The sequence below is a fragment of the Moschus berezovskii genome, chromosome 12, assembly GCF_049115385.1.
Source record: "Moschus berezovskii isolate FMDL1 chromosome 12, NW_MosBer_1.0, whole genome shotgun sequence".
Classification (NCBI taxonomy): domain Eukaryota; kingdom Metazoa; phylum Chordata; class Mammalia; order Artiodactyla; family Moschidae; genus Moschus; species Moschus berezovskii.
The window spans coordinates 83,548,129-83,571,098 of NC_142471.1; the positions used below are offsets into that span (position 1 = coordinate 83,548,129).

At 45.1% G+C, this 22,970-nt stretch overlaps 1 long non-coding RNA gene across 1 annotated transcript in view; it reads right to left on the reverse strand.

The window, feature by feature from the left end:
* The window catches only part of LOC148776035 (uncharacterized), a 106,159-nt gene that overhangs the window by 41,969 nt on the left and 41,220 nt on the right, over positions 1–22,970 (reverse strand). Inside the window, exon 2 of the long non-coding RNA XR_016038804.1 lies at positions 12,586–12,703. This is a non-coding gene — a long non-coding RNA (uncharacterized LOC148776035). The remainder of the gene's footprint in view (positions 1–12,585; positions 12,704–22,970) is intronic.

Genomic DNA, 22,970 nt, shown 5'->3' on the forward strand with positions numbered 1-22,970 from the left:
AGGGAAAGGAGGACGTCAAGGCTGTATATTGTCACCCTGCTTATTTAACTTATATGCAGAGTACATCATGCAAAACGCCGCACTGAAACAAGCACAAGCTGGAATCAAGATTGCCGGGAGAAAAATCAATAACCTCAGATATGCAGATGACACCACCCTTATGGCAGAAAGTGAAGAACTAAAGAGCCTCTGGATGAAAGTGAAAGAGGAGAGTGAAACAGCTGGCTTAAAACTCGACTGTCAAAAAATGAAGATCATGGCATCTGGTCCCATCACTTCATGGCAAATAGATGGGGAAACAATGGAAACAGTGAGAAACTTCATATTTTTGGGCTCCAAAATCACTGCAGATGATGACTGCAGCCACCAAATTAAAGGACCCTTGCTCTTTGGAAGAAAAGCTATGACAAACCTAGACTGCATATTAAAAAGCAGGGATATTACTTTGCTGACAAACGTCTGTAGAGTCAAAGCTATGATTTTTTCCAGTAGTCATGTATAGATGTGAGAGTTGGAGTATAAAGAAGGCTGAGTGCTCAAGAATTCATGCTTTTGAACTGTGGTGTTGAAGAAGACTCTTGAGAGCCCCTTGGACTACAAGGCGATCAAACCAGTCCATCCTAAAGGAAATCAACCCTGAATATTCATTGGAGGGACTGATGCTGAGGCTGAAGCTCTAATACGTTGGCCACCTGATGTGAAGAGCTGACTCATTTGAAAAGACCCTGATGCTGAGAACCACTGAAGGCAGGAGGAGAAGGGGGTGACAGAGGATGAGATGGTTGGATGGCAACATGGACTCAATGGACATGAGTTTGAGCAAACTCCAGGAGATGGTGAAGGATAGGGAAGCCTGGAGTGCTGCAGTTCATGGAGTCACAAAGAGTTGGGCATGACTGAGTGACTGAACAACAATATAATAGTTTTTATATTGTGTGATTTGGTTCTGTATTTGCACAATAAAGTAGGAAAAAGTCCTGAATTACTCTGAGCAGGTGCTATCATTCCAAGCAGTGAGGTGGAGGGGTGTCCTGGGGTTTTGTTAATATCTGATATTTCCCTGGAGCACAAAGCAGGACAACACAGTACTTGATTCTCTAAGGGGCCACCCCCAAGTATTGCCTTTTGCACAAGAGTGTGTGAATGTGGGCAGGTGAGTGGGTAGGTGTGTGGTAGGTGAGTGGTAGAGTGTGGTAGGTGAATGAGGAGGGGTATAGGTCCAGCCAGTCCTTTTAAACCCCTTACCCTATGCATCTTCATACACAAACCCTCCTGAATAACCAAGAGTTGAAAAAGGACAGTGTTGAAGATGGGGTTTCTAAGATGGAAGCCGAGTTTCCTTATGCAAACAGAGTAGGTGGAAAATTTGACAAAACCCTGGAGATGGCTGGCAGAGTCCCAGGGAAGCTTAAATTATCTCCAGGCTTGAATTTTCCTGATAGAGACTTAAATTTTCCTCATCCTGTTGCATGGAGAATCCAGCTGGCGAAGGAATCCCGAGTAACATGGGCCCCCGCTGGCCATTCCTCTTTCCCGCTTCTTCCCGTCTCTCCACTTCCTCTGTGCGTGTGTGTGCCTACCTGCGCGCGTGCGCACGTGGGCGCTCAGTCATGTCTGACCCTTTGCAACCCCACGGACTGTAGCCTGCCAGGCTCCTCTGTCCATGGGATTCTCCAGGCAAGTATACTGGAGTGTGTTGCCATGTCCTCCCCCAGGGATCTTCCCAATCATAGGATTGAACCTGTGTCTCTCGCATGTCTGTCCTGCATTTTGGCAGGTGGATTCTTTACCACGGTGCCACCTGTAAAACCCTGAGCTCTGTCTATCTCTGCGTTTCCTGTCTCCCCACTTTCCTTCTCAGTCTCTGCTTCCTGTGTCCCCTTCTTGCCTGTCTGTACTCATCTAACTTGTCTTAACCTGCCGCTTAATGCCCTGGGGCTGGCCTGGGAGCGCAGACCCCTCTTGGTCTCAGCTTTTCCAGAGTTGGCCCCTTAGGCGGAGAGCTGTGCCACGAAGCCTCCTCTGGTTTCACAAAGCAGTGGACTTGGGGTTTATCAGCTGGATTTCTTTCCTGGTTTAGTTTACTCTTTGCTCTACCCTTTATCAGCTCCAGTGGGATGAAGGCGAGGAGGCAGACGTGGCTTTGGGAAGCTTCTTCATCAGGTGAACCAGGACTCGGACTGGAAAGAAAAGGCTGAGAGGGGGTCCAGGCTCTGCCAATGGGGCTGGGCAGTGGAGAGCTGACCGTTGAAATTCCCTAGGTTTCCTCAGTCTTTAAGATTTAACAAGAGGCAAGTGGCCACTGGCTCTTCAAACAGTGCCTACAAGGAATGTTTGTAAAGCACCCTCCTTCAGGGTCCTGGCCAGAGCTCCAGCAGACTGGGGCTTGGGCCATTCAGTGTAAAAAATATTAAATGAACAATGGCTTTCTGCACACAAGTGGCAACTTTCCACTTGCGGGGGGTGGTGTATTTTCCACTTGAAAAGCTAATGAAAACCAGTCATGGTGAAAAACCCAACCAAAGAATGAATTTAGACTTTCTTTTCTTTAAGAAGAGAACACCACCAAGTTCTGGGTGGTTCTCTGTGAAATCTAGACTCAGAGAAGAGGGGACTGTGACTCTTGGAGTCCCCCAGACTCCCACTGGAAACTGGGCCTTGGGGGTGGACAGGAGGCTGAGTGGGATTGGCCATGGCTGGTGAGGCAGAAAATGTGTTCAGTCTTCAGAGGGGTGTGGGGAATGTCTGGGCAGAGATTACTGGAACACCTAAAAATAGTGGGAAAGTCGGAGCTAGAGAGCTGGAGAGAGACAGGAACTCGGCTGTTTTAATAAACTTGACACTTTCCTAGCTGTTTCTTTTTTAGTTCCTTGGCTGAGGTGGCTGTGGGGGAAATCTGGGCTGAGTCTAAAGTGCTCCAGGAGTGATATTCTCTGTTCATGGCTTAATGAGGCAAATGGCTTTCCTTCTCAGCATGCTGCCTTCACTGGGGCACTGGATCTAGATGGATCCTCCCATCCACCAGAAACCCCTGCCTCCAGGAACCTTCTGAGCTCCTCGCACCCTGGCTCTCCTCCTCCATCCTCCAGGGCACTGACAATATAGCTCATTTCTACTGCTTCTACTGCCCTGTGATATTTTAGATGCTCTCTCTCTTTCCACTTAACAGCCTTCAATAGCTCTCTGTTGCTTCCAGAAGTTACCCTTTTTAGGTTGCACTCAAAGTTCTTTACAATCTTGGCCCCACCCCTAGTTGCATCTGCCATCACTACCCCGAAGTCCCCTTAACTTCCAGAATGAAGCAAGGATGCATGCCCCTAACTGTGCTCATCTACACCCAGGTGCTTTTGAGTATGTGATCCCGCTCCAGGAGCTCCTTTCCCTTCTGTTTTGCCTGCTGTGGATTCTCTGAGTCCTTCAAGAAGCAGCTCAGATATTGTTCTGCCCTTACCGCTGCCTGTGCTACCTTGAAAAGTCAGTCCCGAGCTCCCAAGGCAGAGTGGGTGTGCTTTGGACACCGAGTGGCAATTATTCAGACTGTGGCCATATTTATCCTTCAGAGCTGCAGGGTCCTTGTCTGTAAAATGGAAATAATAGGACCTCCGGCGTGAAACAAATGAACCTAAAGCCTGCAAGACCCCTGGAAGCACCCTGTTAATTGCTGATTTGTTGTTGTTCAGTTGCTAAGTCGTGTCTGACTCTTTGCCACTCCATGGACTGCAGCACACCAGGCTTTTCTGTCCTTCACCAACTTCCAGAGTCTGCTCAAACTCATGTCCATTGAGTTGTCCATCCAACCATTTCATCCTCTGTTGTCCCCTTCTCCTCCTGCCCTCAGTCTTTCCCAGCATCAGGATCTTTTCCAATGAGTCAGCCCTTCCCATCTGGTGGCCAAAGTATTGGAGCTTCAGCTTCAGCATCAGTCCTTCTAATGAATATTCAGGACTGATTTCCTTTAGGATTGACTGGTTTGATCTCCTGGCAATCCAAGGGACTCTCAAGAGTCTTCTCCAGCACTGCAGTTCAAAAAGCATCAATTCTTCATGGTCCAGCTCTCACATCCATACATGACTACTGGAAAAATCATAGCTTTGACTATATGGACCTTTGTCGGCAGAGTGATTATATTATTAGATGGTGGACATTTGGACAATTTTAACATATGAATTTGGGGGGATACTGTTTAACTCATAATAAAGACTTGTCAGGCATCTCACCCCTTCCAGGGAGCCTTCTACACCCACACAAGTTCATCTAATCTCCCTTCTCTGGAACTCTGACAGCCCAGAATGTCTGAGGAACTCAGTGGTCAGGGCATGCCTGGCCTCCTTGGGTGTTCACATTCTGTCTTTCTAAGTCAGGACTTAACTTCAGGTGGACAGCATTTGTGATTTTTTAAAACAAGCAGAGCATAGCAGAAACTCTCCTATCTGACGGTTCAGGACTGGCGGTTAGGAGGTAAATTGAAAATCTGAGAGGAATGCCTGCAAAAGGCTTCCTAGCACCATGGGCCCAGCAGGCAGTGGACGGCCGGCTTACATGGGGATGGAGAGCCGAGGTCAGCCACTGTAGGGTTAAATGGAAGTAGACTAGGAGAGTGTCTCCTCATAAAAACCAAGCAGCAGCCCCCAAGATGAATGAAGACTGAATGCAAAGGGGTCCAACCTCCCACTGAGAGTGCATTTAAAATTTAAAAAAAAATTATGTGTTTTTAGTTGAAGTATATATAATTGCTTTACAGTATTGTGTTGGTTCCTGCCACACATCAACATGAACCAGCCATAGGTGTACATATGTCCCTCCCTCCTGAACCTCCCTCCCGCCTGCTGCCCCTCTAGGCTGTCACAGAGCACTGGTTTGAGCTCCGTGAGTCACACAGCAAATTCCCACCAGCTCTCTATTTTCCGTGCGGGAATGTGTGTGCTCCCTTGCTACTCTCTCCACTGGTCCCACCCTCGCCTTCCCCTCCTCTGTCTGCAGGTCGGTCCTCTATGTCTGCATCTCCATTGGTGTATGGAGATTGCTTAAAAAACTAGGAATAAAACTACCATACGACCCAACAATCCCATGACTGGTCATATACCCTGAGCAAACCATACCTGAAAAAGACATGCATACCCCACTGTTCACTGCAGCACTATTTATAATAGCTAGGACATGGAAAGGCTTCCCTGGTAGCTCAGCTGGTAAAGAATCTGCCTGCAATGCAGGAGACCCCGGTTCAATTTCTGGGTCAGTAAGATCCACTGGAAAAGGGATAGCCTACCCACTCCAGTATTCTTGGGCTTCCCTAGTGGCTTAGCTGGTAAAGAATCCACCTGCATTGTGCGAGACCTGGGTTTGATCCCTGGGTTGGGAAGATTCCTTGGAGAAGGGAAGGGCTTCCCACTCCAGTATTCTGGCCTGGAGAATTCCATGGACTGTTTAGTCCATGGGGTAGCAAAGAGTTGGACATGATTGAGTGACTTTCACTTTCACTTTCAAGACGTGGAAGTAACCGAGATGTCCATCAACAGTTGAAAAGAGAAAGAAGTTGTGGTACATATATACAAAGGAATATTACTCAGCCATAAAAGGGACACATTTGACTCTGTTCTACTGAGGTGAATGAACCTAGAGCCTGTTATACAGAGTGAAGTAAGTCAGAAAGAAAAAGCAAATATTGTATATTATCGCATATATATGGAATCTAGAAAGATGGTACTGATGAAGCTATTAAGAGTATATTTTTAAAACAAACAACCAGCAATACTCCAGACCATTTCAGACTTCTTTTATCTGATACCCGGGTGTCAAGGGAAGGGGCCACGCAACATGGGGGCTTTAAAAGTGGAAAGAAATCATGGACCAAGTGAGGGGTTCCAATGAAACTTGGGTTCAGAGAAATAAGATAGTCTTCTGAGAGTTAAACTATGAAACAAATACAATAGTTCAGAGCAGAGAGGGGCAAAGAACTTTGTTTTACCAGATTCATAGTATTAACACATCCAAAGGAGAATGTGGTCTTCAGAAGCATGTGTGTGTGTTAGTATGAAAGTATGTGTGTATGTGTGCTATTGTGTGTGGTTGTATGTGTGTGGATGCCCCTGAGTATGAGCATGTATGTGGGTGTATGAACCTGTGGTTGTGCATGATCATGTGTGAGTGTGTGTATGTGTGTGTGTGTGTGAGTACAGCTAAGCAGACCCAGGCAAGAGACAGCAAGCTTTAGCAAAGCCAAGTAGTGTGTTCTTGCCTTTCCCCAGGGGAAAAAGAGGGCCCCTGGGCCAGAAACTTGAGTGGTATGTGCTGAAGGTCTGTCCGTTCAGGCAGATGGGTACATTAGATACATGAAGTTTTACAGTGTGATGCCTCTGTGGTTAACATCATCCCCATTAGCCAATGCTCCACTCATTGGATTTTGAGCTCACTTAAATGGCAACCCACTCCAGTGTTCTTGCCTGGAGAATCCCAGGGATGGGGGAGCCTGGTGGGCTGCTGTCTATGGGGTGGCACAGAGTCGGACACAACTGAAGTGACTTAGCAGCAGCAGCAGCAGCAGCCACTGACTTTCATTGGACTTCCCAGGGACCCTCCCTGCAGGGAGGGGACGTGCCCATGAGCAGAAGTGCCAACCCAGCCCATGGGGATAGAGGCTCAGAGCCTGGACTGGCATTGCCCTGCCTAGGCATGAATCCCAGCTCCTCTCCTCACTAACTGGTATCCTTTGGAAAGTTTCCTAAACTATCTGAGCTTCAGTTTCCTCATCTTTGAAGTGAATTTAATAATAGTACCTGCCACATAGGCTGTTGTGAGGATGAATGAGATGATCCATGTAAAGAGTTTAGCACCATGGCAAGTATATCCCAGGCTTTTAAAAAATGTAAGCTATTATCATTGTAATTATAAATATTATAATAAATAAGCATGTGTGCGTGCTAAATTGCTTCAGTCATGTCTGACTCATTGTGACCTTATGGACTGCAGCCCACCAAGCTCCTCTGTCCATGGGATTCTCCAGGCAAGAATACTGGAGTGGGTTGCCATGCCCTTCTCCTGGGGCTCTTCCCTACCCAGGGATAGAACTGGTGTCTCTTACATCTCTTGCATTGGCAAGTGGGTTCTTTACCACTACTGCCACCTGGGAAACCCCAATAAAACCCCAGCTTTATTTTTCATACATCAGTCATATGCCCTTGAGAAACAGATCCCTTCCCAGGGTCTGGCTGTGCAGAAAACTTCATGAGGACATATTCTGCTTCTCTATCAGAACCCCCAGTTCTGGGTGCTGGGTCTGGGATAATAGATGCTCACTCAGAGTTTGTTGAAGAAATAAAATGATTTTGTTTGTTGAAGAAATGATTAGGTGTGTTAGTTGGGGGGGAGCAGTTTGGAAACCCATAAATCCTGGGATTCTTTACTGCGGAGCCACTGTTAGCAGGCAATGCAGGAGGCACAGGAGATGCAGGTTTGATCCTTGGGTTGGGAAGGAACCCCTGAAGGAGGAAATGGTAACCCTCTCCAATATTCTTGCCTGGGGAATCCCAAGGACAGAGGAACCTGGTGGGCTGCAGTCCATGGGGTCGCAGAGCCGGACATGACTGAGCGACTGAACAACGGCAACAGGGTCCAGGGATGTGGTGAATTCATGAAGGTACGCTCCCTACACACTTGTGCCTGGTGACCAGTCTCTTTTTCCTGGCGACGGCTGACCCCAACCTGCCCCTGACATGGCTCACTCTTAGGGAAGAGAGCCAGGGAGTCTGCAGGAGCTCCTGCTGCAGTCCCGCAGTCACCAGGCCAAGGCTTGGGTCATTTCACCAAACTTCCCAGGCTGTCGAATTGGATCGGCTACACTCACTATCATTTTAGAGCCATCCGGAGGCAAGTGGAAGTGGTGCTGAGCCAAGGCACATCCTCCATGCCTCGTTACTTATTCTCAGTGGGTTCTGTGGACCAGCAAATCACCCTCAGCTAGGAGCTTGTTAGAAGTGCAAACCCGCAGGCCAGACCTACGGAATCAGAACATGCATTTCAACAAGATCTGCAGGGGCTGTGTGTGCATTAAAACACCAGAGCGATGCACAAGGGCAACTGCTACAGGGAAGCCACAGTTCAGTCACCTCTGGAAGAGAAGCCAGCGGCGGAAGAGTCACTGTTTCTCCCCAACTCCAGAAAGTGCTCCCGGGGTCTGACCAAACGGACGAAGCCCCCGGGGTGTGCGCTCACACTGTGCCTTCTGGCCACAGGATTGCCCTGCTCCTTTCCTGAGACTCTCATTCTTCTCAACAGTCCTGCCTCTCCCCACAAGGGTAATGAGAAACCTCTGCTGTTTGCGGATGGAATCAGTCTTTGTTTCCTGGAAAAGTGTTTTTAATTCAAGGGAGCTGTTAACGCAAGTGGTACTGCTGTGACTTTTAAGCACCCCTCTGTGGTACCACCCCAGGCTGTGGCATGCACCCTCTGGCACTTAGGGAGAAAATGGGATGCTCAGACGCCCAGACAATCTCCGCTCCCCCTCTTCCGCATCTTTCTGCATCTGCCCAGCTGGGCAGACCTAGCACCCAGGAACACCCTCCCTGCACTCTCCCCACCCCTTAACCTGCTCAGGAGAGAACACAAACACATGTTAACGATAACGCAGTAAAACCCAGTATAGCCCAAGAACTCCTAAATCTTCCAAACTGCTGTCTGCACTTCCTCTAACTTTATACCCTAGAATGCCTGAGTGGACCCGCCTCCCAGGTTCAGTCCAGCACCTGTTCATTCTGGCTGCCAGGCTCCTCCTGGCTGCCCCTTCCAGAGCTGGGGACAGCGAAGGAGCCAGGGCCAACACGGGTTGGGGAATAGAAAATGGAACCCAGAACTCTCCCAAGCCCAACTCTTGTAAAGTCTCCTTTAGTTTCCACGGGGAAAACCAACCCACCAACCAGCAAATGAATACATTCTGTGAATCGGACATAGGAATCCCAGGGACAGGACAAGGACAATTCCCAGTGGGTAGGGTTATGGCAAAACAGTGGTATCTCTTTCCCAAGCGGTCCTATGCTACATAGTTAGTTAGTATCAGTCGCTCAGTTGTGTCCAGTTTTTTGTGACCCCATGGACTGTAGCCCACCAGGCTCCTTTGTACCTGGGATTCTCCAGGCAAGAATACTGGAGTGGGTGGTTGTTTCCTTCTCCAGGGATCTTCCTGACCCAGGGATGTATCGAACCCTTATCTCTTATATTGCAGACAGATTCTTTACTGTCTAAACCACCAGGGAAGCCCTCTGTGCTATATATGGGAACCCAAAAGAAATGTCTGGAATTTTTCATGAGCAGCTAGAAATTGTGCTTCTGTCCTCAGGCTCAAGTTGAAAACAGTGGTTGGAATTCTCCCTTGGACCAGACAAGCTCCTTGGGGGTGACATGACATCCTGGTGGTGTCCTGTGGCCCCAACGTTTGCAAAAGGCTTTGTGAGACAGAGGCTCTGTGGGGTCTACTCGCTCCTCCTGGGTGCATAGAGGCCAGTGCTTTGCCTGCAATCCTTTTCTGCTTTGGAGTGGACTTTTCCAGTTTGGGTGGGAGAAACAAAGTCATTTAAAAATTCATTTCTTAGTGGAGGATTGATCATTTTAAAGTGTCCTGCCTCTTTTACCAACTGACCCTATAAAAAGACAAACATGATCATTTCTATTCTACTGTTGACTCCCCCAAGCAAGACAATTAGTTCGGAGGTCTATCAGGAGATAGATGGCGTGCTCAAATTGGAAAATTTAGAGTCTCCTTTAAAAAAAAAGGCCATCTACAAAGATGTGGGTGGGATACAGAAAAACCAAGGTGGGCAGTGGAGGATGCTGAGGCTAATCCCTGACTTACCACACTTGGACCTGAAGGAGCGAGCGAAGAGAGTGTTATGGAAATCTGCAAGCAGACGGTCAAGTGGGGAGGGTCATTGAGGGAGCTGAGATTTCAGCCCAGGGGTGCAGCCAGTTGGAGCAGACCTGTGAGAAGGCAGCCAGAGGAATACCCATTTCAGCTTCACTGTCCTCCCTGTTTCCAGTCTTCTGCTGAGCACTCACCCTGTCCCCCATGTTGTCTCAACCTTACCAGGAGCCAGGGCGGAAGGAACCTAGTCTGGTGATACAGACAGTTCAGTGTGGCCAGGCCGAGAGCAAGGTGAGAAGGGTAGAGGGAGATGGTGGAGGGGCCAAGAGGTGATACCAGTGTGCATTCATCCTAGACACCACCAACTAATTCCTTCTTAAGGCTGCAGCCACGCAAACATCTCGCCATTTGCCCTTGAACTGTCCTCTCGTGTCATTATCATGCTATGCTGTCTAGTTATCTGATCTGCCAAACCTGCTTGTAAACTGGGGACAGAAATTGTATCTTACCTTGCGCCCCTGCCCCCTCCCCCCACTTCACCCATGGCCCTGGGTCCCTCTCTTGCACGCATAGGTACTCAGTAAGTGTGCGTGTGCGTGCATGTCTGCATGTGCACATCACGAGGATGGACTAGGTTGTATTGCAGTAACAACCACCAGATCTTAGCAGTTTTACCCAGTGAATGCTTCCCATTCATGCTACCGGTCCATTACAGGTCAGCAAGGGGTGATCTGCATGATACAGTTGTTTTAGGACTCAGAATGGCTTCATCTTTTTTCTTTTTAACTGTCTTTTTATATTGGAGTATAGCTGATTAGCCATGTGAGAGTTTCAGGTGGACAGCAAAGGGACTCAGCCATACATAAAACAGTATCCATTCTTCCCCAAATTCTCCTCCTACTGATGCTGCCAGACAACACTGAGCAGAGTTCCTTGTACTGTACCGTAAGTCCTTGTTGGTTATATATGTTGAATATAAGCAGTGTGTACATGTCCATCCCAGACTCCCTAACTGCTTTGTCCCACCGAATGGCCTCATCTTGACACACACATCCACAACCACAGCAGAAGAGGGAAGATGGAGTGAATTACACACTGGCCTGAGGTTTCTGCCCAAAGTGTCACTTTTGCACACATTTCATTGGCCAAAGCAAGACTCATGACCACATCTAAGTTTACACATGGGGAAGCAGACCCTTTACACACTCAGAAAGCAGAGAGCCTGAACTGTTTTGTGAACAGTCTCCATAGTTGGCAAGGGTGGTCTCCATTGGACAGTCCTGAAGGAACAAATTGATGTTTTAAATTTAACTGAACAGTAAGTGTCAATAAAAATCAAATGACTAAACATATCTATGCCTTTTGATACACGCAGTTCAAGTTGGTCAAGTCAGCAACAGCAACAAAATCAGAAATTTTTTTAAAAAGTCAAATCAGGTGCCCAGGAATGATGGAAATCAAATGATTTTTAAAATGGACAGACTGGTTTATATCACAATATTCTATCTCTGGCTCATTTCAAAACAGAAATTGCTTGTGTTATTTGATATGAACTGTTACTGGGGTGTGGTTTCTTGTTCTCCCCCATAACTCCATCAGTTTATGCCATTATGTTCTGGATTCTCATGGCCTTGGCTATTCTTTAATACTCTGATAAGTCGATACAGATATGCTTGTTCATTCCGATGCCTTCTTTGGCTCAGCTCCAGGGAGAATGTAGCTGCTGCCACACTCCCCTCCTATTGTGTGGGGAGCATCCTCCAGGAATGGTACCCTCTACCATCCCAAGGCATCAGGTTATATACTTGCCCAATCCGAGGCCCCCAGGTAATTCCTGACCTTACAGCAAGTTGCTTCACTTCAAAACTAGGAAATGGTGAAAAAAGTTTCCAGGTCTAATGAAAAATGAAATGAAAAAAAAAAAAAAATTAAACCAAGTTGAATGAAAAAAAAAATTTAAACCAAGTTCTCAGGATTGTTTTCATAAGTAGAAAAGCATGTTCACTCATCTTCAGAAATTTTCCACACCTGAGAACTGTTTGGGTGATGACCATGGGCGCCTGGGGTTACCATCAAATCGTCTTGTCTGCTCAGCTTCTCAAAGAAATTGCCTTCAAAAAACATGAGGAGGCTGTGACTAAAGGTGTAAAAGACAATTACATTGAAGAAGACAGTGTCTCCTCTCTGTTCCGTCTTACTCTTTGTAATCTTTCGCACACCAGGAACCCTGGAAGCAAAAGCCAATACTGCTTCCTCAAAACAAACTGTCAAAGGAATTTTGAAGGCTGGACTTAGTGAACAGATGTTTCATTTCTAATGGCAAACCAGATCTTTTGGGATGAACATTAATTCACAAGATCTCTAGGGACCTTTGGGGGCCGGGGTGAGAAAAGAAGGGCGAAATTGACCCTTGTGACTCAAAATGGTCATGACAAAATTTCTGTAGCAGCAGTCTCAGAAGGTTATGGAAGTAGATGGCTGCTTGTTTGTTGTTTAACCACTAAGTTCTGTCTGACTCTTGTGATCCCTTGAACTTGTGATCCCTTGAACTATATATAGCCGGCCAGGTCCCCCTGTCCATGGGATTTCCCAGGCAAGAATACTGGAGTGGGTTGCCATCCCCTCCTCCAGGGAATCTTCCCTACCCAGGGATCGAACCCGCTTCTCCTGCATTGCAGGCAGATTCCTTACCACTGAGCCACCTGGGAACCCGGAATGGCTGGCAGGGTCCTTACCTGTCTCCCTGGGGTGCTGGGGTCAGTTCAGCTCCAGGACCTTCTACAGGGTCTTTTTGTGGTTCTTCCTCTCATCTTCAGTTTTTTTTTTTTTCAGTAATTTAGAGCCTGATTTGACCTGCTCGAGAGGGAGTGAGAATCATCAGAATGAGTAGCTTCCACTTCTATATTTCCTTTATCTGATTATAAAAGTAGTACATGCTCATCACAGAGAATTTGGAAAAACCTGAAAACAAACCAGAAAAAGGCATCTATATTTTCCCACTCAGCAGTAATCATCATTGAAATGTTCTGATGCCTCTCTCTCCCCTCTCTGACTTTCAGCTTTCTCTTTGCTGCTGCTGCTGCTGCTGCTAAGTCACTTCAGTCGTGTCCGACTCTGTGCGACCCCATAGATGGCAGCCCACCAGGCTCCCCCGTCCCTGGGATTCTCCAGGCAAGAACACTGGAGTGGGTTGCCATTTCCTTCTCCAATGTGTGAAAGTGAAGTCGCTCAGTCGTGTCCGACCCTTAGCGACCCCACAGACTGCAGCCTACCAGGCTCCTCCATCCATGGGATTTTCCAGGCAAGAGTACTGGAGTGGCTTGCCTTCTCCGAGCTTTCTCCTTACTGATTTTTAAATTATGTATTTAGATCATTCATTTATATTCATTTTTTGAGCACAAACTATTGTCCTGTTCTCATCATTAATGACATACTGGTAGGATAAATGGAAAAAGTCTGTGCTTCTGGAGAGAATTATTAAAACAGGAAAATCACCAAATATTTGGAAATTAAGTAGCACACTTCAAAATAACCCAGGAGGCAAAGAGGAAATCCAAAGGAAATAAACAATTACATAGAATTTAAATGAAAATTAGAATACATCAATAAATGTGAGGTGCAGCTAAAGTGGAACTGAAAGGGAAATATATATAACATGAAATGTTTACCACTTTAGAAAAGAAGAAGCATCTCAAATAAAAAAAATCTATGTTCTCACTTCAAGAATCTAGGAAAAGAGCAAAATTAGACCCAAAGTATGGAGAAGGCAATGGCAAGCCACTCCAGTACTCTTGCCTAGAAAATCCCATGGATGGAGGAGCCTGGTAGGCTGAGTCCATGGGGTCACTCAGTCGGACACGACTGAGAGACCTCACTTTCACTTTTCACTTTCACACATTGGAGAAGGAAATGGCAACCCACTCCAGTGTTCTTGCCTGGAAAATCCCAGGGACGGGGGAGCCTGGTGGGCTGCTGTCTATGGGGTCACACAGAGTCAGACACGACTGAGGTGACTTAGCAGTAGCAGCAGCAGACCCAAAGTAACCAGAAGGAAATATTAAAGGGTGGAGCAGAAATCATGGAAATTTAAAAAGGAAAACAATAGAGAAAAATCAATGAAACAAAAAGTTGGTTCTTTAAAGACATCAATAAAATTCATAAACATCTGGCAAGGCTGACATAGATATAAAGGAGACATACATGGTCAATATCAGAAATGAGACAAGGGTCACTATGAATCCTGCAGTCATTAAAAAGGTAATAAGTGAATACATTGAGCAAATTTATGTTTCATAAATTCAACAACTTAAAATAAATGGATCAATTCCTCAAACACTACCAAAACACAACCAAGATAACATTAATAATTGGAATAGCCCTATAGCTGTTAAGGAAATTGAATTTGTAACTTTAAAAGCTTCTGAAAAAGAAATCTTCAGTTATATGCTGGAGAATTCTTCCAAACACTTAAAATAACTAACATAAAATTTACATCATCTTTTCCAGTACATAGAAGAGAGAATAGTTTCCAACTCATTTTATGAAGCTAGTATTACCCTGTTGTACCCAAACCAGACAAAAACAGTACAAGAAAAGAAAACAAAGAGACTTTTAGTTTCTGGTTTGCCATCTATGGAACTTAGCGGTTGCCACAGCATCATAATAAATAAAAAGCTGAATAAACTGAAATATCAACAAATATTCTTATATTCATCAGAGGAATGAGGCAAATTTCTGCTCCAAAAATTGGAGAAACAAACAGGAGGATACAGAAAATCACAAGTTAACAGAGCAGAAACCTCTGCAGAAATCAGTGCAGTGGTAGGAAAACCTGAACTGTAATTGACAAATAGTTGGAGGCTCAGTGTGGACAAGTCTGTGAATTAAACTCTCCACCAGTTTAATTCACAGACATGGGGGTCCCTATGTTTTTGTGAGTCTTCTCTTCAGAGGATCCACCAGTGGATAATGGAGAAAAATCCCCTTGTGCTTCCAGCAGGGGATGGTAAAAGGAACCACTTTGAAATGTGCGGGAGAGCTCTGTTCTTAACAAGCCTGTCCTCAAGCAAAACTATTTACTAGAGACTAACTTGCTGGGGTTTTATCAGAGCCTAATTGACCTGGGTGGAGAGAAATACTCAGTTTCAGCTTTTTTAGCCTTCCAGAATGAAAATACTAACTTCAGTGTTCTCTAGCCATCCTGTCTCACCTAAGTTGAGGGAGAGAAATAAATGTATTGGTGAAGTTCACAGACCAGGGGCATGGGCTCACCAAAAGTCTGAGACCTAACCATGGGACTAAAGAATGCTTCCCCTCCCTGCATGTCTTACCAATACATTGCTAAATGCCTCTTTAAGGTAGTTCCTTTTACCTAGTACGTCATGTTTGGCTTAAAAAAAAAAAAAATTACAAGGCATACTAAAAGTCCAAAAACACAATTTGAAGAAACTGAACAAGCATCAGAATCTGAGTCAGGAACGTTTAAATGATCCGGCCAGGAATTTTTTTAAATTATCGTTCATACACTAAGGACTTTAATAGAAAAAGAAACCAATGTATAAGAAAGATGGGTTGTACAAGTGGGAAAATTCTAAGAGTCAAAAAGAAAAGCTGGAGATAAAAAACATTGTAACAGTCAGGAAGAATACCTTTGATAGGCTCATTAATAGGCTTGACATAGCTGATGACAGAATCTTTGAATTGGAGAATATCTCAACAGAAACTTCTAAAATGGAAAAGCAAAGAGTGAAAAAGACTAGAAAAAGTACAACAGAATATCCAAGAGCTGTGGGACAACTAGAAAAGGTGTAACATAAATGCAATGGAAATACCAGAGGAGATGGAAAGGAGAAGGAAATAGGAACAATATTTGAAGTCACAGTGACTAGGAATTTCTCCAAATTAATGACAGACACCAAACCACAGGAAGCTCATAGAACATCAAGCAGGGTAAATGCCCAAACAAACAAACAAAAAAACGACACACAGTATACATCATATTCAAACTCCAGGAAATCAAAGACAAAGAAAAAACTCTTGAAAGAAGCAGTGGGGGGCACTTTATTTATAGAGAAGCAAAGACAAGAATTATTCCAACTTCTCCTCAGAAAACATGCAAGAAGGAATAGGACAGGGCAGCGCATTTTAAAGTGTTGAGAGAATGTTACCCACCAGTCTAGAATCCTATACTCGAGGAATTATCCTTCAAAGCTGAGGAAGAAATAAAAACTTCCTCAGATAAACAAAAATTGAGGGAATTTGTTACCAGTAGAACTGACTGTCAAGAAATGTCGGAAGTTCTTCAGAGAGAAGAAAAATTATATTGATCAGAAACTCAGATGGGGAAAGGAAGAGCACTGGAAAAGGAATAAGTAAAGCAAAATAAAAAAGCTATTTTTGTTATTCTTAATGGATCTTATGAATGTAGTCTGTCCAAATTAATAGCTACAATGTATTACATTATACATAAGGATATATAATCCAATACACATACACTCATGTGTGCTTACATATAAGCAAATTGAATGATATTAATGATATAAGGAATGAGAGGAAAGAGTTGAGACTTTTTTTGTTGTTTTTGTTATTACATGTTATTTTTGTTGTTGTTATAAGGTATTTGCACTACCTGTAAAATGGTGTTTGAAAGTAAAGGACGTGAAGTAGTTTTAAATCTATATTGCAAATTCAAGGGCAACCATTAAAATGATTTTTTTTTAAAGAAGTATCAATTCAGTTCAGTTCAGTTTAGTCACTCAGCCGTGTCCGACTCTTTGCGACCCCATGAATCACAGCACGCCAGGCCTCCCTGTCCATCACCAACTCCCGGAGTTCACTCAAACTCATGTCCACAGAGTCGGTGATGCCATCCAGGCATCTCATTCTCTGTCGTCCCCTTCTTTTCCACTCCCAATCCTTCCCAGCATCAGAGTCTTTTCCCGTGAGTCAACTCGTCGCATGAGGTGGCCAAAGTATTGGAGTTTCAGCTTCAGCATCAGTCCTTCCAATGAACACCCGGGACTGATCTCCTTTAGAATGGACTGGTTGGTAATTGATACATTAAGAAAAGCAAAAGGGAAATTATAGAAAATATTCAGTTAAAGCCACAAAAGGCAGACAAATTGTGAAGACAAAAACAGAAACAAAGAACAAGGACAATGAACAGAAAACAGTAACATATATGGTATTTGTTGTTCAGTCACTAAGTCGTGTCCAACTCTTTTGCGACTCCGTGGACTATAGCCCACCAAGCTCCTCTGTCCATAGGACTTTCCAAGCAAGGATACTGGAGTGGGTTGCCATTTCCTTCTCCAAGGGATCTTCCTCACCCAGGGATTGAACCTGAATCATGGTTCTCTTGCATTCGCAGGTGGATTCTTTTCCACTGAGCCACCAGGGAATCCCTACATATGTGGTATATATTAATTCAATTATATCAATAATCTCTTTATATGTCAATGATCTAAATATTCAAGCTAAAAGACAGAGATTGTCAGAATGGATTAAAAAAAAGGACTGAACTATATGTTGTTTGCAAGAAACTCACTTTTATGGATTAAATGTAAAAGGATGGAAAAAAATATACTGGGCTAACATCAATTAAAGGAAAGGAGGAATACTTATGTTAATTTCAGACAGATTAGGCTTCAAAGCAAGGAAAGTTATTAGGAATAAAGACAAGCATTACATAATGATAAAATCGTCAACATTTTAAGAATACATAATAATTCTTAATGTGTATGTGCCTAATAACAGAGCATAAAAATACATGAAGCAAAAACAGAACTATAAGGAGAAAAAGAAGAATCCAACAATATAATGGAGACTCTAACACTTCTCTGTCAAAATAGATCCAGCAGGCAGAAAATCATTAAGGACATAGTTGAAGTCAACAGTACCTTCGGTCAACCTCATAAAACTGACATTTATAAGCAAGTTCATCCAGCAACAGCAGAATATACATTTTTCTCAAGCTCACATGGAGCATTCACCAAGATAGACCACATCCTGGGACATAAAACACACTTTAACAAATTTAAAGGAAATGGAAATCATGCAACATCAGCTTTCAGACAACAGTGGAGTTAAACTAGAAATTAACAACAGACAGAAAGCCGGAAAATCCCTAAACACTTGGAGGTTAAACAATACACTTATAAATAACACATGAGTCAAATAAGAAATCTTAAGAGAAATTTAAAAATATATTTTAATGAAATGAAAATGCAATTTATTAAAATTTGTGGGATGCAGCGAAAAGAGGGCTTAGAGGGAAATTTGTAACACTGAATATATGTATTAGAAAAGAAGAAATATAAAAAATCAATCATTTAAGCTTCCGTACTATAAAACTAGAAAAAGAGCAGATCCACATTGGAGAAAATCCAGATGACCTTGGATGTGGCAATGACTTTTTAAAATACAATACCAAAGGCACCATCCATGAAGAAGTAATTGATAAGCTTGACTTCATTGAAATTAAAAGCTTCTGCTTGATAAGGTAATGTCAAGAGAACGAGGAGAAAGTACTTGCAAAAAATGCATTTGATAAAGGACTGTTATCTTAAATATACAAAGAACTCTTAACACTCAACAATAAGAAAAAAAAACCAATCTGATTTAAAAATTGGCAAAAGATCTGAATAGATCTCAGCAAAGAAGATATACAAATGGCAAAAAATGTGAGACCACGTTCCACATAATATACCACCTCAGAAATGCAAATTAAAACGAGATGCTACTACATATCTATAGAAATGGCCCAAATCCAAAACACCGACAACGTACACAGAAGGACTTGCCCAGAAATATTTATAGCAGTTTTATTCATGATTGCTAAAACTTGGAAACAACCATGATACACTTCAGTAGGTAAGTGAATAAATAACATTCCAGACACGACTTTGTGGCTGAACAACAAAAATCCACCCAATATTCCAGATAGTGGAATATTTTCAGTGCTAAAAAGAAAAGAGATATTTGTCTGTTTGTTCACTAATGAATCCCAAGTGCCTGGAACTACGCCTGGTACACAGTTCCTGCTGTATATTTATTGATTGAATGCAAGACACTCCATTCCTTAGCCCGCCAGCCAAGGAGACTATGTCATGCCAGGATTACCCAGCAGATGGCGGCCGAGGAACGCTAGACAGTGGGGAGCTTGCACACGGAACCCAAGATTCCTCCCAATTAAGTCCAAGGTAACAACAGCCAGCAGACAAAATCAAGTCCAACTTACTCCTAACACAGACTCGTATTCATGGGAAAGAGGCTGTATGTAGGAGGTGAGCTGCTGAGCTGATAAAGCTTTTATCTACTATCGGAGGTTGTTTACACACAATTCAGGGATGAAAAAATGAAAACAGCTGTTGGGAAGAACTGAAGTCAGAGTCCTCCCACGGTGGGAAAAAAAAAAAAAGCAGTGAAGAAAGCTTACGGTCATGGATCTGCATCAGTCCTCCAAAGAATGGAAAAGTGACATGTGACTGCTATACTACCAAAGGACAGAAATGACACTAAGAATTAACACTCCTTCCTCTGAACATTTCCAAAGATGCCCTCTTACAAGAACCTGAGTCTCCCTCTGCTCCAACGTCCTCTGGACCCCTGCCAATCTGTCCTCTTCCTGGGTGCTTCTGTTACCCATGCAATCAGGGAATTGAATTGCAGCGGTAACAAACCCTTCAAAAGCCAAGTTCAAGGTGATCCTTGGATCAAATTCAGCCTCAGAATGTGACAGCTTAAGGGGAGGATCCGAGATAGATACTGCTTGCAAATCTGAGTCTGCTGACCCAGAACTATCCCAGCAAGCTGGTCAACCTGCTTACTGCTCTACTGACAACAAGAGCTAGCATTTATGCTTCCTATGTGCCCCGACTGTGCTGCGGGTATCACCTGCATTTTCTCATTAATCCTTAGAGCTTCACTTCCAAGTCTACACTGTTCTCTGCATCTCACAGGTGACACAAGAGATGTGTTATTTGCCCCAGGACCCAGCACGTTGCTCACAAGCTCACTGTTAATCCCCGGGAGGATGGGAATCTGCTGAGAGGCACCAGAGACCCCGATGGGCCGCAGAGAACATTTAATCCAGCCCCTTCTCTTCAGATGGAAGAACTGAGGACCAGAGTGGGGAAGGGACTGACCCAAGTTCATGCAGGGATCCTGGAAGCCTGCAAAAGCACTACTCACCCTGCACCTTAACATTCTTGGCAAGTGTCAGGAAAACCTCTTCATCTCCGAGTCACAGGCTTTATTTAATTTTCCCCAAACTCCAGATGCACTTCGATCCTGCTGGCACTAAACACTCTGCGTAAGATTGTGTCACAACAATATAGCTCTTGTTTTAGGAGTTTCATCAAGTAGCAGACTGTCCAGCCAGGATCACTCATGAATTCTGGCTTCTGCAATTGGTGTCGTTGGCCAGAGCCACTCAACCTGAGCTGGTTTGCTCGTTGGTTAAAGGAGAATACCAGTATTTGTGAAAGGGTGTGTTATATTCTAGGTCAGTGCTATATAATGCAAATATAACACGAGCCACAAGTGCAAGCCACATTGTAATTAAAATTTTTTCCAGTAGCTGCATGCAACGAAGTAAAGGAAACAGGAGCGTCAAAGCACTTGACATGCGCACATCATTATTAATTTCCATAATTTGTCTCATTTAAGAATATGTCTGCCAAGCAGGAGATGCAAGTTCGAGTCCTGGGTCCAGAAGATTCCCTGGAGAAGGGACTGGCAACTCACGCCAGTATTCTTGCCTGGGAAATCTCCTGGAGAGAGTAACCTGGCAGGCTACAGTCCATGGGGTCACAAAAGAGTTGGACTGAGGCAGAGTGGGGATCACAGGTAAGGTAGCTGAAACACAGGGGCCTGGGCTCTCCAGAGGTTCTGGGGGAAGTAGGGACCCACCTCCTCTCCCTACATGGGGAGATGGTTTCCTTCTAAATTCATCTTCTATGTGTCACCATTTAAGCATCGTTGGGATTTAGCTGGGGCGAAAGGAAACCATCAAAGGGGCTACTAGGCCATGTGAATGAATTTACATGCATCCAACAATCAAAGCACCACATGCACACACCAGCACACACCAACAACTGAAGGCCTCCATTGCATCCCCACGGACCAACAACAACTCCCATACCCCGCAACCATATCCCACATCCACAACACATGTACCCAACAACCAATATGCTTTACACACACACCGAGAGTTTTTACTGCCCCATCCAACCAAAGGGCTTCCCCCCACCACACACACATTCTCAATAATCAAAGAGCTTCACACACCCTCTCAATAATCAAAGCACTTCATACCAAAGAGCTTCACACACATACACACTCCAACAACCAAAGGGTTCACACACCCACTCACACTTTCCCCACAACCAAGCACTTCACACACACACACACTCCCACACCCCCAAAGAGTTTTACTCCCCCAACAAAGGTGCTTCCTATACACCCCCAAGAGCAAAATGCTTTACTCCTACACACAACAGCCAAAGCTCTCCATACAGACACCCCCACAAAAGAAAACCCCAAGTACTTGGATTTGTTTGCCACAGCAGCAGGTACTCGAACACCAAGACGTTCAACTGTGACTTTCTTTTCAGATTAATGAGCAGAGAAAGATTGGAGGAGGGAGGGGGAGGATGGCGGGAGAGAGCAATTACACCCGAATCTTTTCTCTGTTGATTAGGGATTCCTTCTCCAGGCTGCTTTGGCTCCAGCTAAATCTTTTTCTAATGAGATGTGGCTTATCCAGATCAGGGCGCTGAGAAAAAAGTTGCAATTAACTTTAAGAAGAAAAGAAGTGAGAGAGAGAGAGAAGGGAAGGGGGAGGATGAGGCTGGGAGACGGTGAGTGGGGGCAGGGAAAGGGGCGGGGCTGGCATTCCTGGAAGAGCTGGGTGGACCTGGACAGGACCCAGCCTCCTGTGGACCATCCATCAGCTCCTTTGATTCTAGACTTTAGGGATAGTCCTTGATGATCGTTGTGCCTGCTGGAGTGGCCTCTGGGCTGCTCCAGGCTCAAGCTGAGTGTTGGAAGGGCTGGGTCTTCTTGGGGTGGGGTTGGGGGTGCGGTCCAGGGCCTTCCCGACTCTGCACCCCTGACATCTGGCGGGGATTCTGGGGGAGAAGGGCCCTCTCAACTGCATCTCTTTCACACCTGAGCTGTGCCTTCTGTTCTCTGGCTCCTGCAAAGACACAGGGCCTAGGTCACAGGTTAAGAACATCCGTGACCCCCAGGTGTCCAGCCAGCACGAACTCTTTTCTCAAGTGCTGAGTTCAGCACTTGACTCTGGCAGCCAGAAGCGGTCCTGGACTGGGTTTGCGGTACTGACAGCCAAGCTGGGGTCTTCCCAACTCACCTCACTGTTCCTACCTGGGAGCAGGGTCCTGATCTCTTTTCCTGTGAGCCACTGAGAAGGGTGGAGAGGGTCTGGGATTGAAAGAGAGGTTTCATGTAGAAATGGTGGGAAAGCCTCAAGCCCCTGGAAGCAGCACAGATTTACCTTCATTTGCTTCTCTGTCCAATAGCATCAAGCTCGACCAAGCGACAACCGCAGCAAAGCACCCCCTCTCCCTGGCATTTAGTTTCTTCATCTGCTAAGAGCTGTAAGGGGGTGAGGTGGGCATCAGCTCTTGCGAGATCTCCAGTCCTGATGCCCTGAGACCCGCGAGAGGTGCAGACACACACTAGAGATCCCGCGAGAGGCAGAGGCAGCCTCTGGAGATCGGGAGCCTCTGATGGGTGATTCCTGCTTTCCACACTCTGCCTTGTGCACCCACAGGACACTTCCACCCCCTGCAGTTCTCATCCAAGTGGAGACTGGGTTTCGCCCTGTTTGGCAATAAATACCGAGCACTGCCTGACGGCAGTACGGTCCTTTCCCATCCAATGGACCTCCCCGTACAAATCAGGAAGGGTTTGTATTGCACTGCTGGAGACTCAGTGGGAAAAAGTGAACTGAGGGCCTCTGAATCTTGCCTCACCTGACGAGCTTCCTTGATTCCCAAGGAAGAAGGGCTGCTGTGTGTTGCTGGCCACCCTGATACACATGGTTCCCTCAGAGGTATGTTTGGGTGACCTGTTACCAAATAAGCTATGGAGGAGA